The sequence below is a fragment of the Lissotriton helveticus genome, chromosome 7, assembly GCF_964261635.1.
Source record: "Lissotriton helveticus chromosome 7, aLisHel1.1, whole genome shotgun sequence".
NCBI classification, from domain to species: Eukaryota; Metazoa; Chordata; class Amphibia; order Caudata; family Salamandridae; genus Lissotriton; species Lissotriton helveticus.
The window spans coordinates 643,364,668-643,382,066 of NC_136068.1; positions in this window are offsets into that span (position 1 = coordinate 643,364,668).

Genomic DNA, 17,399 nt, shown 5'->3' on the forward strand with positions numbered 1-17,399 from the left:
TTGTATTTTAATCTAGGAACCTAAATCGATATTTCTATTTTATGCCCTTGTTCGGCTATAATCAATAAATCCCTATAAAGGCATAACGAATCATATCCATATTTAGTCATAGCCCATGCAGGCACATTAAGCAAGGCTACTTCCACGGACTCCTAGAAAGCACAACGAGTTCTCTAAACAAACCATACCTCCAGCAACCTGGGAAATCCCCCTTGCTTTTGTTTTGATTCCGTCCTAGAACTCCTGTGAAGCACTGTAAGAACGGCCAGTTTTTAGTGAAATCTTTATTGACGTCTTATGTCCAACCTTACGTCAAACCCGGCACCTTTCAGGTATAAATATACCAACGCTGCCTTACGCAAACACACGGTGGTGGTTTTGGAGCAGAGCAGCTATCTACTTGCCCGAGAGCCCAGCTGATGCGAGAGCCCACGGACGCTGCCCCTCCCCCTTGACGCACTGAGAGAGACGCTGTCTTTTCTCCTTCTGAGAAATCCAGCTCCGGTGTTTCCAGATACCTTTGCGGGTTACTGGGATATCGAGTTCTGAGAGAGAGATACAAGACCTCCTGCTTTCTATTACCCAGGTACGGAGCTGACTAAACCCTTAAAGAGAATTCTTGAGTCAGATTCTTGGCAAAACCAACTTAACTTAAACTGCTACTTACTTACTCCTTCCCAAGTATTAGGCTTAGGTCAGGTACACCGGGGTAGGCGTATTTAGAAACACCAGTTGAGTACGTTAGTCAATGTATATATGTATGTATATATTTTATCTATTTTAAAGTATCATATGGCTAAGAAACCATATCAATGCTTTTACAGTATTATTTTATAATCCTCCTTTTACTCTACGCACTTTTCTTTACTATAAGTATTGAAATTGTGGCAATTCATTTCTCTTGCATGAGAAAGAAGACTGCTCAATAAATAACACCTTTTATTGAAAACGCCTATCTCTCTTTTCTCTGCACTCTGGTGAAACTAAGTACGCACAATTGACTGAGTGAAATAGCTGTCTATTGTTTTCACACGACTCTAGAGATACACTCTTATTCTGGGGGAGCAAAGTTGTCATGTTGTATGGTTGTCAGAAGCTAATCCCTTCTTGTCTATCCAGGGAGGTTAAACTCCTCCTCGTTTATTCGAGAAAGTTTCTAGTGACCTCTGAGCTAGCTGGCAAACCTTAAGTCTAATATAGTCAGTAAAGACCTAGATGACCTCAGTCCTACGTCTAGACTGCTGAATATATTATTCCAATGCGCAGAGCCTATTGGGAATATAGGAACTACACTACATGGCGCCCAACGTTTGGTAAAGCGATAAATCTAACGCAAGACGTTAGAGTAACTCAGTCGTGCTTTTTCACACAGACCCTTTTTCCCGTAAATACTCCAAAAGACGTCTGGAGTGGGTAAAAGGTTACAATCCGCCGGAACTTAGTAGGAAGAGATTTCTGTGTATAGTTTTTGGTTTAGTCAACGTTGAAGGATACAGTGTTCCAAAATATTGTGCACCTAATCTTTGTTTCCTTGAAACTTGATCTGCAACAAAAACCTTTCTGTCAAGTAAAATGGGAGAAAGTGATGATGAAAGGGAGGCAGCTAGAATAGCAGCTCAACTCCTAGCGGATGACGCAAGTCTCCAACAGAATGACCCGGATGCTATACTCATTCCGGTCAACATAAGAAAAACTATAACTCTTAAACTTATAGAAAATGGACTAACACCAAGAGGTGGTACAGTCATATTCGTGGTAGTTGCTCATGAATATCGGCAGACAGAGGTATTCTATTCATGGATAAGCTTTCCAGCAGCAAACGCTGTCACACACGACTTCCACTATTACAAAATAGAGGAACCTCCGGAAGAATACACCCCTTTCGAGGAGGTGGAAATCCCATTAAATTACCAAGAGCACCTGCTCTGGTTTAAAGGCGCCCTAAAACATTATAATCACATCACCAGGCTCGGTCCACTAGGTAGACCAGGAGCGACGTGGCCGGTTCTAGCCAGCTACAAACCACACCCAGACATTGATAAAATGTCAAGTAAAGAACTTTTAGTTAAAATAAAAGAATTAACAAAGGCATATAGAGAGTTAGTTCAATTGGCAACGGAGGATATACCCTACCTCCAGAAATTGAAAGAAACAGATATAGCAGAACAGCCATTTGAACTTGCCAGAATCATAGAAAAATCCTATGAAGAACTAGGAAGAGATAGTTTGGGTGGGAAACCAGTAAAACCCCAACTAACTGAAAATCCTGAAAAGATATTTATTAAAAATAATCTAAACACTCCAAAAAAGAGCTGGGATGGAAATAAACAATCCAGTCCCAAAGAAAAAAGATTCCAGTCCAGAGGAAGGTCTCCTCGGCGAGAGAAAGAACTCCGGACCAAGGACACAAGTCTCCCCTGAGGGAGCCCTCTGAGAAAAGATACAACCTTAGAAATAGGGATAATTTGAAGAAACCTGATAGATATCAAGATATTGATACACGTCCCTCTCGATCTTTTCAGACTTCCTCACAGAAATCGGAAAGAAGAGGACGGTCAGAACACAGGGAAGAGCACGCCAAGTCCAAAGACAAGGAACCTGCTCATCAAAGTAAAAAATTACAATTTCCAAGAAAGAAGGTAGCCAGTATTAAAATAATTAAACATGCCGAGGATACTGAGGACACAACTGAAAAACGGAGAGTGGGCTCAGACAATGCTAGACAGCGCAGCAGAAGGGACCATAGCTCGCAAGATCCTGATGAATCATCTGGAGACAGTGGACACGAATGAATATATTCAGGTGGAAACTGCAGATACCAGAGTTAGCAAACCTCATAAAATATACGAAATAACATTACGTATATAGGGAGATAAGACTAGGAAAGTAAGGGGTCTATTTTGGGATAACCTTTCAAAAGGCTATGACATCCTTTGAGCTGAGAAAAACTGGCCACCAGAGTTTGTCAGGGAGTGCCCTCATGGCGAAGAAATGATTATGCCTGCCTTCTCAAATCATGTTTCAATTCATAAAAAATATACATATGCAAGAAAATGGGCAGTAGCCCAAGCTCCTGCATTATATAAAAACCATGTAGGATGGGATGAGGACTCTCCTCCTCACAAAATCCAGTTAAAATGTCAACCAACTGCACAAAGGCAGTACCCAATTAAGCAAGAAGCTACAAAACAAGTCAGGGAGATCTTAGATCAACTTGAATACCAAGGGGTGATTGAAACATGCACCTCACAAATGAACAATCTTTTGTTTCCTGTCTCCAAGCCAGACGATTCATATCATCTAGTTTTGGACTACAGACACCTTAACTCATGTTGCAAGACATTTGCAGTACAAAACTCACACAGTCCAGCACTAATGAATAACATTGTGCGCAAAAAATACAAAACAACATTAGACATCTCTAATGGATTCTTTTGTCAAAACATTGCACCTGAAAGCAGGTATTTGACCGCTTTCTCAATAATGGGGTCGCAGAAAAATTTCTGTCAACTCCCACAGGGATTCAAGAATAGCCCAGGATTATTCTCAGCAAGAGTAACAGTTACTAAAAATATATGATGATGAAGCATTATCTTATGTCGATGACATCTATCTGACAGGAGACTTTAACATCCACATGGAGAAGGGAGAGGATCCTGAAGTGCAAAAATTCCTGGATATGACATCTTCGATGGGTTTTCATATGCACTTGCAAGCTCCAACACATGAGAAAGGGCACACTTTAGATCAAATTTTTTCGACCGTGCCAGTGTCCCTCTCCTCCCTTGCCCCAGTCCTCTGGTCGGACCATTTCCTAGCGAACTTTGTGATAGTACATCACCGTATGGCCGATCGCAACGTGCAGCGGCAAACAGCACGTATGTCTAGAGCCTTTCATAAAGTAACTCCAGCCATGATTATCCGGGACTTAGAAATCTATCCTTGTATTCTCACCGGCAGGTTGGAGGACGATGTAGTGTGTTTTCAGAACTGGCTCACCGCACGTCTAGAAACTCTGGCACCACCTCGCCAGGTCAGGTCAGAACGGGCAAGAGCATCGGCTCTGTGGTTTTCAATTACACTGGCTGGCAAGAGAAGGCACTGTAAGAAGTTGGAGAGAGCCTGGAGGAGGCAGTATGATACATCTGCCAAGCAGTCCTACAGAGAAGCAGTGAAGGAATATCATAGGGAGATTACGGCAGTGAAAAAATCCTTTTTAGCTAAAAGGATTGAGGAAGCTGACAATTCCTGCAAAGAGATCTTTAAGATTGTAAAAGAATTTATCTCTCCCTCCTGTTGTGCTCCGACGTCTGTCTTTTCTGAACCATGGATTTTGGAGCTTGCGGCATTTTTTTCTAATAAAATTCGTACCATCCAGTCGGCCTTGCAAGGAGCCCATAATATCTCAGATCGTGGCTCAGTGGCTGACGGCTCTTTTAATCCATGGTCATATTCATCTGTATCAGACACAAACATTCCTATTCTGGACTGCTTCCCTGTTTTAGAGCTTCAGGCCTCGCTTGACCTATTGTCCAATCTGAAATCTGGCTCTCCACTTGACCCTTGCCCTGCCAAGTGTCTTGCGACCTTGGCGCCTGCCCTGAACTCTATTATCAATCCTATGATTAACATGTCTTTGAGCTCGGGAAAAGTCCCCTCATCTTGGAAGCAGGCCCTTGTTCTCCCCCTTATTAAAAAGCCGAATGCAGATGCCAAATTGCACTCCAACTATAGGCCAATCTCCTTGTTGCCCGCCCTGGCCAAAATTGCAGAAAAGCATGCACATTCCACCCTAACCAGCTTTCTAGAGGTTAATTCCTTATTACATCAGTCTCAGTCGGGGTTTAGATCTAACCTGAGTACTGAAACCGCGTTACTTGAGGTGACGGAGGCTGTAAAGGAAACTCTTGACAGGGGTGGAAAAGCCTTGCTCATCATGCTTGATCTGTCGGCGGCTTTCGACACCATTCCCCACGACCTTCTCCTGACAATCCCCAAAGCAAAGATTTTCTAAAGATGTTTTTGCAATTTGTAGTTCAACACCTAATTCTGTCTTCTTTTTACTGGTCATTTACTTTAAGACGTTTTTTATGGCATTAACTAAACTTCTGAAATAGTATCTCAGTTGGTTTGCTCTACATGCAATAATCAGGGGTGTACATTTGTCATTGGGTAATTCAGTGCAATAGCCAAGCACAAAAGTAGCTCCAAAAAGGAATCTTAATTCTCAGCCTAGTTCCTGGTTTCAGCTTCAAGAGACCTGGGAACTGAGGCCATTGTATCGACCTGTCCATGTCAGCCGTGGTGGCACAGTCTGGAGATGCTTGCTTGCTTCTCGGCATAACAAGTGGCAGTCTCAGGAAGATGCAGTAAATGCTGGATACAGATACATCATGCAGTCCTTGGCACAACAAAGAGAAACAGTTGAGCAACAAATGCAGGCTCACAGCCCTCACACTGTGAACTGTGTCTCTAATAACAACAGCAGCAGGGTAACGCATGAGCTCCAGGAGTGCCTCTTGAGAGAGAAAAGTTGACTGCGATCACCAAAAATTGCAGCCTCCTAATGTAGTCTGCCTTGGTGCCTACAACTTGCTAACTATGGGCCCGATGTAGGTCGGTCGGTAACGGCCGAAAATCGGTATTTTCGACCGTTACCGGCCGGTATTCACGAAATGGTATGTAGGGCCACATATTTTACAGATTCTGTAAATTTACCGATTGGTAAATTTACCGAATCTGTAAAATACCGAATTCTATTCGATAAATTTGATATGTAGGTGGGACTCTTCTGAGTCCCACAACCCTTACCGAATCTGTATTTTACCATCAAATATATTTGATGGTAAAATACCGATTCCGGTGTGCATGCCCTTAGGGCAGGTATGCCTGCCACATGGCACCCGAGCCTCTTTTGGGGGTGCCAGAGGGTGTCAAAGTGACACCCCCTGCACCCTTGTGGAATTCGGTATTTACCGATTCGGTAAATACCGAATCGGTAATGCCCATTCATTCCTATGGGCTGCAAAGCCCATAGGAATGAATGGGCACTACCGGTCGGTATTTACTGAATCGGTAAATACAGATTTTTACCGATTCGGTAAAAGGAACATCTGGATGTTCCTACATGTCCCCCATTCTTATTTACCGATTCTTAATTACCGAATCGGTAAAATTCGGTAATTAAGAATCGGTAACTGAGTCCTACCTACATCTGGCCCTAAAGCTCTTGCTTAAGAGGACAGGTTCCCCTCGCGCGGTCAGTCCACCTTCGGAGGCTTTCAGTGTCAGTAGCACAGAGTTTCTTCCTCAGTCCTTAGGTTATTATCCTTACTATTAGGACGAAGACAGGATCCTATATCTAGGCCCCTCCTTCTTCTACAATGGTGTGCAGATCTCCAAAACTAATAAAGTGAATACTGGATACTGCAGACGCGGGCACATATTTAAAACTGCACACAGTCGGCCTCTTTCAACTGAGCAGCAAAATTCAAAGTACACCCCAAATCTTTAGGGAAACCAATTAGCTTGAAAGATCATTTTCTTGAACTGTCCCATCCTTATTGCAACTGGTTTCAGGTGAACTGTCTTCCTGATGTTGTTTTATTTTAAATCAGTCAGTCCTTCCATCTCAGCACAAATAACAGGGTGAGGTGTGTGTGTAAGAGGGGTGTAGGCTGGCATTGCATAATGATAATTTCTTTGTGTACGTGTATTCAATCTAGTGTACAGACTGGACTGTTGGATCTGGTTTTCTGGGTCAATAAACAACAAAAGGCATGTCCTTTTTATTTTCTAGATTGAATATTTGAAGCCAGACAGTTGCATTTGGCTGCACAAAACACTCTAGGCGGAGGGAGTACTTGAGAATAGTAGCGCAGTGGGAAAATACGGGGAGATAAAAGACACCACTCTCGGACCACTACCAGCCCTTTGGAGGAGCTAATAAACCTAGGAATTCCATTACTACGGGGGTAGGTAACAAGGATACACTACTTCTTCCCTTCAGAGACGCTCATACAAACTACATATTTAATGAGTGGCTTTAGCAGGGGGCAGTCGATAGTCTTCCCACTGGAATGCAAACCTAAATGGTTCATAGATCACTATTGGAATCAGCAGTCACACAATATTAGTCATCCTGTAGCCTGGGTATGGGGACAGTGACCACCCATATCAATAATGCCCCTTTGGATGGACATCAAATACCCAATAGAGTCAAGCACTCTTCTCAAGCAACATGGCACAATCAGGTAGAGACAGGGGCGTAACAAACACCCCTGCAACGCCGGGGGCCCAAAACAATTCAGGGGCCCCTCAACCCTTCAAGGGGGGCCCATTTAGCCCAATACCAATGTATATCTTTAAGATATATGAAAGTATGGGGCCCTTCTCACTCTGCAGGAGGGGCCCATCATTTTGCAGTAAACCACTGGGTAGAGATCATGCCAAGAAACGTATCGCACAACTAACTCTCCTTCACAAGAAAATGTACTGAGTCGGCAAGAACGTCTGCAAGAACGTACCAATAGAGCAGATTATCACACAGACCCAGCGATTGTAACTCGCTTTTGTAGGTTAGTTTTAATTTGATAGAACATAATAGTTAATACAGGCATGCTTCAGTTAACTTAACCTTGCCACACAAGGCTGCATTGACGATCATTCATGAAATGCTTTACAAAAGTGCATATTTATTTTAGGTGTACAAGCATTTCACGTGCAGGTGTCTTTCTTTAGTTCAGAAAATCAACAAAAATACAACTTCAGCATGGTCTCGGTTTTAAACAAATTTATAATAATTTCTCTTTTATCCAGAGGGAAAAGGATGTGCCTCTATTACAAGCCGAAGGGCACTTAGCCGAGCTCTGCTGGTAGTTGAACAATCTATTGTAGTCCTGTGTTTCATAATATATGACTTCATCTCCCTAATTAAATTAGAAGAGCTTTTACCAATAAGATGCTTTAAGAAGTTAGGAGTTTCAACCAGTGTTGTGCCAACTGATAGCTGTATGGGTTGTAATGAACTGAACATTTTTAATGCAACCCTTTTGTGTAATGTTATGCTATCGATGAGTGTGCCTTCTGTTTCTGAACATTATACAAGATGTGCTTTTTGGGGAACAGCCACATTTTTGTGCATTTTACTTTTAGCTAAAACACAATGAGGAGTGATCTTTTATTTGGCGTTTGGAGACAGACCTTAGGTCAGCTTGCTTTACTAATTCACTTGACTTATGAACTACCCACTTTTACTTTCTGTAATGATACGACAGTTTTGAATGAATCCACAAAGTTATTAACTTTAAAATCTTGTCTTGTGCAGGTTTTATTAATAGCCTTGGACTATGTTTATGAAAAACCCAGACAGTTCCATCCTTGCCTGACGGCCTTTTAATTTCTACATTAAAGCTTCACATTGATGAGGCAGACATACATTTAAGACTGAGCAATTTGACAATCAACTAGAGAGATAGGAGACATCAGTAACCTCCCCCCTGTCTATTTTGGCATCCACAGATTCATGGGAGTACACCTGAACAGCTTGGAAAATTGTCGAGGAGGTGGGGGACAGAACTTTACAACAGCCCTTAAAAATCAGATACTTTTTGTGTCTTTTGGGTCTGCCGACAAATACAACTGCCAATTGTGAGCCCTGGAACATTTGAGTACATGTGGATTCAATGGGTGCAAGAATTAGCAGAGAAAAATGTGAAAAGGTGACTGGGGCAGTGTACATTCACCTTCATAAGGATACATGAGCAAGTGAGAATCGGGCAGCAATTTGGTCTACAAACATAAAATAGAGAAGTTGTACTAGTTGGATCCTATTTATGAGGCACAGGTCCCAAGGAACAACAATAGCTTGCACATCTGAGGCAACAGCCTGGTAGCCTGCTTTGTGTGATTGAAGATTGTGCAAAGATGGTTCTGGATCTATGGGGCTGGGACATAGCATGACCAAAGGCCATGTCCTGCATCTAACATTTGTTGCACATTGTTTAGGAGACTCAATCCTGGTGCCTCAGAACCGGTTGCTACTAGAAATAGCTGTACATAATGGAAAGTCAAGTGTAGAGGGTTCTGGGGCTTTGGGGTTTATTACAAGGCATGTTCTCAAACTTGCTTCTAGGGCCCCCTTGTTTTCCAATGTCACTGTGTGGTGTTGTGTGAGTTAGAAATGATGGAACGCTTTTTGCTCCTTATAGACTCCACAAACCTGTGACGTGAGCGTTAAAGTGCCGTGAAGTGAATGCAGGTTTAGAATGTTGAGTTCATATTTACACACTGATGAATAAAGACGGGTTAAACTACCCTCTGTGTGTGGCATAGTTATTAGCAAGTACCTGGGCTGGGGAGGATGCTAAAACTTGCAAGGAGATAGGGGATGAGTATCCTATAGATCAACAGTGCTCTCCCAGATGTGTGCTGTGTTCCAGAAAACTGCTTGTGTGTGTCACATGTGCCTCAGTCGAAGTGCAGAACAGAACTGACGTTGGTGTATTTGAAGTCAAAGCACAATTACAGCCAGTGTGAAGCATTTGATGACAACTGAAGCTTCAGTGAGAAGTCTACATATCTGTGACCGAAAACTAGATGAGAAGGCTGCAATTCGAGGTACTGCGATCCTATGCAACTTAATGTAAAACATCATACCGAATCACAATGCTAAGGGCAGATACAGCCAGGTTTTAAAAGCGCAGCATTCAGTAACAGCGAGGTGCAAGTCTAAACTGTGCTCAGATGCGCTGCAGGGCAGACATCAACCGGGTGTCAAACAATACGAAGAGATACTTAAATATAAAGCCGTTAAAATACAAAGATTGTTTGCTTACCGAAACCAATCAAAGAGGGTCATCATACTACCATGCTGGGTGGAGTGGCCCCAGAAGAAGCGTCAGTGTTGTGCTTCAGGAGCCATCCATACCTAAAATGGTGCGTCTCAAATACTGCCATGTTGGGCTTAGCACAACTCCTTAGGTCTCCGAAGATGGAAAGCCGAGAGTGGTACTCGCAACAGTGAAAGATTGTGCTTCATTGAAGAACAAAATGAGACCACGTTTCCTGTGATTCTTAAAGATGATCCAGAGGCCAACATGTCTCAAGGCCTCAGAGATGGTTTGCATAAACAAGATCACTAAGCAGCATTGGAGAGAGCCTTACTCTCCACGTCAGTAAGTTCAAACAATGGTTACAATGCTGCTGCCTTCCTGAAACCACCATCATCATTCAATATCACCAAAAAGCTAAAAGTTGGTGATCAATGGACTGCTTGGATAGAGACATTTGAAAATGTCATTGATGCATTTGCAGAATTTGATGATAAGCAGATTATCAAATATCTTAAGAATCTTGCTGGTGAAGATGCAAAAGAAGTCTTCATGAAAATGCCACAAATTGACAAAATTACATAGAATCAGATTAAAGCTGCTTTGAATCTTAAATGTAATCATCCAGTATCAAAAGTGTATTACAAAAGGTATATTTTCAGTCAATACCGACAGAAAATTGGTGAAATCATCGATTAATTTGTTGAGAGACTTGATATGCTTATCAAACACTGTAAGTTAATGATTTTAATGATGAGGAAGCGATTCGTCTCAGAGTTATCAATGGATACGTGTGAGAATCTGTTGTTGTTTTTCAATTTTAACCACAGAATCACACTACTTAAGAATGTGTCTGTAGGCCTAGGCCTGTCCTTAACTTACGAGAGGTTTTGGACTTGGCCCGGATCAGGAGGGATGCATCAAGCGAGCCCTGCATAGTGACAGTTGAACTACTGTCCTTGTCAAAGTTTCACGTGTGTATCACATGGGTGGCACCATGTGTTTTGTAGTGATTATAGTCTGACTAGGCCTTTATACCTCTGTTTTGTGAGTGGAGCCAAGATACAGTGCACTCGAGTGAGTGTGTGTTTGCTAGTGAAGTGGTGTGCAGTACATGAGTGTGTTGGTCTTGGCCCCTTTTTGGCAGGTTCATCCCTAAACTCTTTGCATTCTCCTAGACTTTTTCTGTGACCTGGTGTTGGTGGTTAGAGGACTCTGGGCACTTTAGCACTGTGGTCCAGTGTAAAGTGTGTGTGCTCTCTGTGTTACATTGGTGAGATTGGCCTGCCCTCCCATAGGAATGCATTGGGGATTCACTGATCAGTGTGTGTCAGTGGTAATTCATGGTATAGGAGGAGCAGAGTGGGCAAGTTTAGTATGTATGAAATTGTAAGAATAAATGCTGCGCAATGGTGTGCACATATTTATTATGACTATTTGAAAACAAATCAATTTTTAGAAGTTGGCATTCCTGTGTGCTATCTGTCTGCCTGCCTGATGTGAATTGCATGTCTGGCTTGTGAGTGACAGGGGCTGGGAGGTGTGTGAGGCACCAGGAGGGGCAGGGTGAGTCAGCACTAGGCTGAATGGGACATCTGTGCTGGGAGTAGTGGGAGGAGTAATCCCCTGACCCTGAATAGGACTGTGCCCAGCCTGGACAATGCTGGATCCGCCCTTGTGGTGTGTCTGATCACCCATCCTCCACCTGACAAAGGGGAAGAGGAGCTTGGAAAACAAAGTGCCTCAAATCCCCCCTAAACCAGTTGCATCTGGTTACCCCATGCCCTGTACTGCAGACAAAAGAATCCTGGGTATAAGTATAGGGGCTGTGACCCCCATGAAGTTGTGCTATGCTGGAGGTCTGTACCTGACTTGGGGGCGTGCTACTACTGGAGGAAGCACCATGGGGGCTTATCTTCCTGCTGGAGGGCCCTGTGTGCTGGCCTCCCTCGGCCCAGCTGTGCCCCTAGACCTAGAGGAACATTTTGCGTGGGCTTGTTCTTTTCCAGGACCTTCAGGACTTTTGGTTGAGCAGCTGTGACATCCTGCGCCCTGTGAGCACTACGTCTTGATGTTCCCCAAAAGAGGAGTGATTGGGTTTTTGCAGCGCTGAGCTGCTCGTCCTTATGGAGGGAATCCCTGTGTGAGGGATTACCTATGATGCCTAAAGCGGCGGGTGCCCACCCCGCTTATTTGATATTTAAATAGTGAGTGGCCACCCCACATGGCCGCTTTATATTTATTTCTGATGCGGAGGCCCACCCCAAATTGCTTGCCTTAGTGGGAGCCCTCCCAGCGTTCTACTTTTGAAAATCACCGCGGCGGCCCGAGCCGCTGAAAAAATCTTCTCCGGGCGCTGTTCAGCGCGACCCAGAAGTCAGGCATTGCCTTTGCCTGGTTGTGGGTTGGGTTTCATGATGGCCGGAAGCTGGAAGTCCGGAGCCTCGCAGGCTCCACATCCAAGCCCCGGTCCCAGGAGGGGGCCTGGGTAAAGTGAGGAGATAGCTGTATGGGTTGTAATGAACGAAATTTTTTTCATGCAACCCTTTTGTGTAATGTTATGCTATCGATGAGTGTGCCTCCTGTTTCTGAACATTATACAAGATCTGCTTTTTGGGGAACTGCCACATTTGTGTGCATTTTACTTTTAGCTAAAACACAGTGAGGAGTGTTCTTTTATTTGGCGTATGGAGACAGACCTTAGGTCAGCTTGCTTTACTAATTCACTTGATTTATGAACTAACCCATTTTACTCTCTGTAATGATACGACAGTTTTGAATAAATCCACAAAATTATTACCTTTAAAATCTTGTCATGTGCAGGTTTTATTAATAGCTTTAGACTATGTTTATGAGAGACTCAGACATTTCCATTTCGGCCTGACAACCTTTTAATTTCTAAATTAAAGCTTCACATTGATGAGATAGACATACATTTAAGAGTGAGCAATTTGACAATCAACTAGAGAGATAGGAGCCATCAGTAACCTCCCCCCTGTCTATTTTGGCATCCACAGATTCATGGGGTGGCGCCAATGGCAGCATGGGGCTCCCGAAGGTGAGTGAAGCCCCGCATGTGGGAGAAATGTCCTCGCTGGTCAGCTGGGCTCTCATAGTGAAGAGAGAGCCCCCTGTATGGCAAATGAGCCCGGGTGAAGTCAGGAGGGCCAACGAAGCCTCCCCAGCGAGGGAGGAGACCGGAGGAGTCTGGTATGCAGCCCCGGTGAATAGGGGCTTCGCCAGTGTTGTGGTGCCTCTCAAGCCACAGTGTTAGTCCTAATGTCTGGGCAGTCCCGCAAGAGAGCGGGCCACCCCAGCTATGGGCATAATTGTTGTTAGAAGGCCCAGAGGGGCCCGTGTCTCTCGAGGCACACTGCCGGCACTTTGGCTACATTTACAGTTGCCCCGCTTGACAGTGGGCAACTGCAACGATGGGGGTAATTTTATTTAGAGAAACCCAGTCGTGCCAGGGCCCATTCACATTATTTCCAGTTGCGCCGCACCAGAGTAGGAAGCTGCAGTGCTTTGCCTATTTGTTCAGAGGGCACAGTGACTGCCCATGCCCACATTTGCTTTCCCAGCTGCATCGCAATTAGCATCAGCTGCAACGTTTAAGTCCACAGTTCTTTGGGGGCTTTTTTGAGTAAGATAGGATTGAGATGCACTCCTGTGCCCCAGCGCAATTGCGCGCATGGATTCTGCTGCAATGGCAGCCGCCCTGACATTTTGGACGTAGGGCATTTGAGCCCTCTGAGAAGGCCAGGGGGACTGTTAGGTTTGTAGGGTGCCAGGCCCTAATGTGATTTATGTGGTGTGCAGGAAATGTGATTCATGTACTGTGTTTTATGCACCGTGATTTATGCCTCTACTGTGGTTTATGTTATGAGGTTTTGCATACTGTGGTTTATGCTAGTGAAGATTAGTCTCTACTGTGAGTTATGTCTCTAATGTGAGTTATGCTTAGGAGGTTATGGTCTAATATGTTTAGGCTTATGAGGTTGGCGCAGAATATATTTTACACCTAATGTGATACTGTGCATAATATGGTTTGTCTTCCAGGATGATATTGAGTACGTTTTTTTGCCAGTAATTACTGGTTGTGTTCTACACTTATTACACGTTCTACATTTACTCTTTTCACTTTGTGATGGTTCTGACAGTGGCCAAATTGGCCCTGTCAAGTGTATATAATCCCCTGTAAATGTTGCCTAGTGCCAGTTGGCCATGAGTATATTGTGTGATTACTATTCTAAGGTGTTTATGATAATACAAAGGCTATTTTTATATATAACCTTGTTTGGAGGTCCTTTTTGTGGTATGCCTAGTATGTTGTTGCTGTGTGTGTGTTGCGCAAACGCTTTACACATTGCCTCCAGAATAAGCCTGACTGCTCGTGCCAAGCCACCAAGGGGGTGAGCAGGGGTTATCTTTGGTGTATAACTCCCTTGCCCTGACTAGAGTGGTGGTCTAAGCCTGGCTTTGGCGCAAGCCTTAGTCAACCAGAGATCCCATTTCTAACAGGGTGTATGAATGAATCAGAGTTGCAAAGGCCTGTTGGTTTCATTTTGGAAGCCCTTGTCCAGTGAATGTGTCCATGATGGAGGTGACAATGCTTTCCCACAAAGTGGAAGAGTAATGTTTACATTTCTCAGAATGAAGGGAGGGAGTCCAGACTCTGAATTGGGAAATGAGAAGGCACAATTTTCCTTTGAAAAATCTGATTCTGTCCTTTCTGTCCTTTCTTGTGAGGGGTCTTAGCCTCCTATATTTGTATGTTTATAGGTTTTTCAAGCTTTAAAGTTTAAAAAGCTATTTTTTGCATTCTTTTCCTCTGTTCGGGTGTCCCATTCCTAATATGGCAGAAGTGGTCCCTATTGCTGCATATAATTTTGCTGTGGTTACTGTTCATGTGACTCAATGAAGACTGATTTAATTTTTGCTGTCGAAGCGAACGTAGCTTACCACTTCAAAGTTTTTTACTCTTGAGTTACAGTTCGCACAGGGGATGGGAATGATAATTTCTTTCACGAATATACACCATCTGTGGTTTCGCGAAACTATCGCCCTTATCGATTACTTGAAGTTCCACTGACAGCCTGGGAGCAAACTATTTGATTTAATGGTGCCCTTCCTTACCCTGTTTCTGTGGTTCGTTTAGGACCCCTTTTGGTTGATGGGGCCATGTGTCCCGTGTTCGCTGGTTTCTCACCTCATCTGCATTATCTTGGTGTTATACTCGCGGAGCTATGTGAATCACATGCATCTTTAATTTATTAACACAGAAGTGTCATACAGTTTATGTCACATAGTATTCAAATAGCTTCGGCTGGAGCCACTCCTCAGCCACCTGGCCAGGGTGGTGGTCTTGTTATAAGTCCCATCATGATTAGTTAAGTGATGGGCAAACGTTCTCAGAATAGAGAGGATTTGCCTTATTGGCTTGCAGAAACGTTTGAGCAACTCGAGGCTGTTTTCCCACATACTACTCCTGTTGAAAAACACAGGATCCTTACAAAGAGTTTACAGAGTGGTATTGTTCCCGGTTTAGCTGATTGCACCACCTGGGGGACGGTGTTTGCTGCAGTGTATACACTGTAGATATGATTTGCGTGACCACTCTAAAATTAAAACACCAGAGATTTTCCAGGTTCCTGATCCTCATTCTCCTCGTTCCTTTGAGGAATCGTCGGACCAACAGTTCGGTGGGGGAGGACGTCAGGATCACAGAGAAGGCGAGTCTGCGCAAGCAAGACGTGACCTGCAGCGCCATTTTGACGTAAAAGCCAAGCCGGAGGGACCACCTCAATTTCGTACCCCGTTTCAGAAGAAAAAGGTTGCCGCTTTGACAGCAAAGTATGCCTCAGACGATGAAAATCCTGCTCCTTGATTGGAGATGGGCTGTGACACTCCTCAACAGTGGCAGAGGTTACCATAGTGTGGGTACTGTACCAATGTCTGGAGATTAAAGCAACTGACACATTCATTACAGTGGAAACAGCTGACACACGAGTTACACCCCCTGATAGGCTTCATGAGATAGGCCTCCATATTGAAGATGATATTAAATGCACAATTAAGGCAGTCTTTAGGGACAACCTTACTTCTTCTTATGAGATTTTGTTAGCGGAGGTTGACTGGCCTGCCCCATTTGTTCTGGCTTGAAGGGGAAGATGTTGTTATCCCGATTTTTTCCCATTATGTCTCGGAAGAGGCTAAATAAGCAGTATCGGAGTGGGCATTAGCCCTTGCTCCGGCTGTTTATCGTAATCAGGTGGGTTGGGATAAGGAATTGCCGGAACATGAAATTTCATTGCGCTCTCTGCCACAGCCCCAATCACAATAGCTGATGAAGCGGTAGGCGAAAGCATCCGTTGGTGGGATTCTTGCCCAGTTGGAATATCAGGCTGTCATTGAACCCTGTGTTTCGTCCATAAATAATCCTCTCTTTTTGATATTGAAACTGGATGGTTCATATTGTATAGTTTTGGATTACCGTCATTTAAACAGTCATGCTCGTACCTTTGCTGTACAGAACTGGGATTGGGCGAATTTGTTTAATTGCGTTACGCAAATCTCCGCGAAACGGTAAAAAATCTCAGAGAAGATGCAGACATTTCGCGAACACCCGGAATTGCTTGTTCGCGATGCTTTTCACTGTTCGCAACCGCTGTTTGCATGCTCGGGGGGAAATATCTTGCGAACATGCATTTGAAAACGCAAACAAGCAAAAAATTTCGCAAAGTCGTGGAATGCAGAATTCTGGGCAATTTCGCGTCCTCCGTGGAACGCAAAATTACCCAAATTCTGCAAATTTTTTGAGTGGAATGGAATTTACCGCCAAGGCCTATACAGAACACCCACAGTTCTGCGTTGGATGATAACCTTGTTCGCAAAAAATATAAAAAGACTCTTGATATAGCTAATGGTTTTTACAGTCACAATCGGGCTCCTGAGAACTGTGACCTAACAGCATTCAGCGCTCTCAGCAATCACAAAAGGTATAGACACTTGTCTATGGGATATAAGATTAGTCCCAGCGCTTTTGTGGCACTCGTCATGTCGGTCTTACATGAAATTGACCCTGATGCTTTCTCATACGTTGATGACATCTAAGCATTACCTATGCAGGGAGTATTGGTTTATTCAACCACAAACACATATATTTACACCTTCTAGTGAGGAATATGTAGTCTTTTAGAACCATCTGGAGAATTATATATACAACCTGTCACACACTCTTTGCATGTAGTCAGAATAATTAGTGATTTATATGCTCTGCAATAGATGAATGTGCAGATTTTTATGTGCACCGCTTCCCAAAATGCAAATGTGGTACATTTAAGTAGAAAAGTATTGAGATACTAAATACACCAGTGGCACAGTGGTAGAGAGGCACACAAATAGCTCTTATGTTGTGTTTTCAGATTTTCAGTGTTAAGACACTATGCACTTTTACACTTGGGTTGATGTTCTTTTGAAAATTTACTACAGAATGGATAAACTGGTCTTTCACCACATATAAGTGAGAACTGAGATATGGTTCAGTTGTGTTGTAGGAGAGGGTGGTAT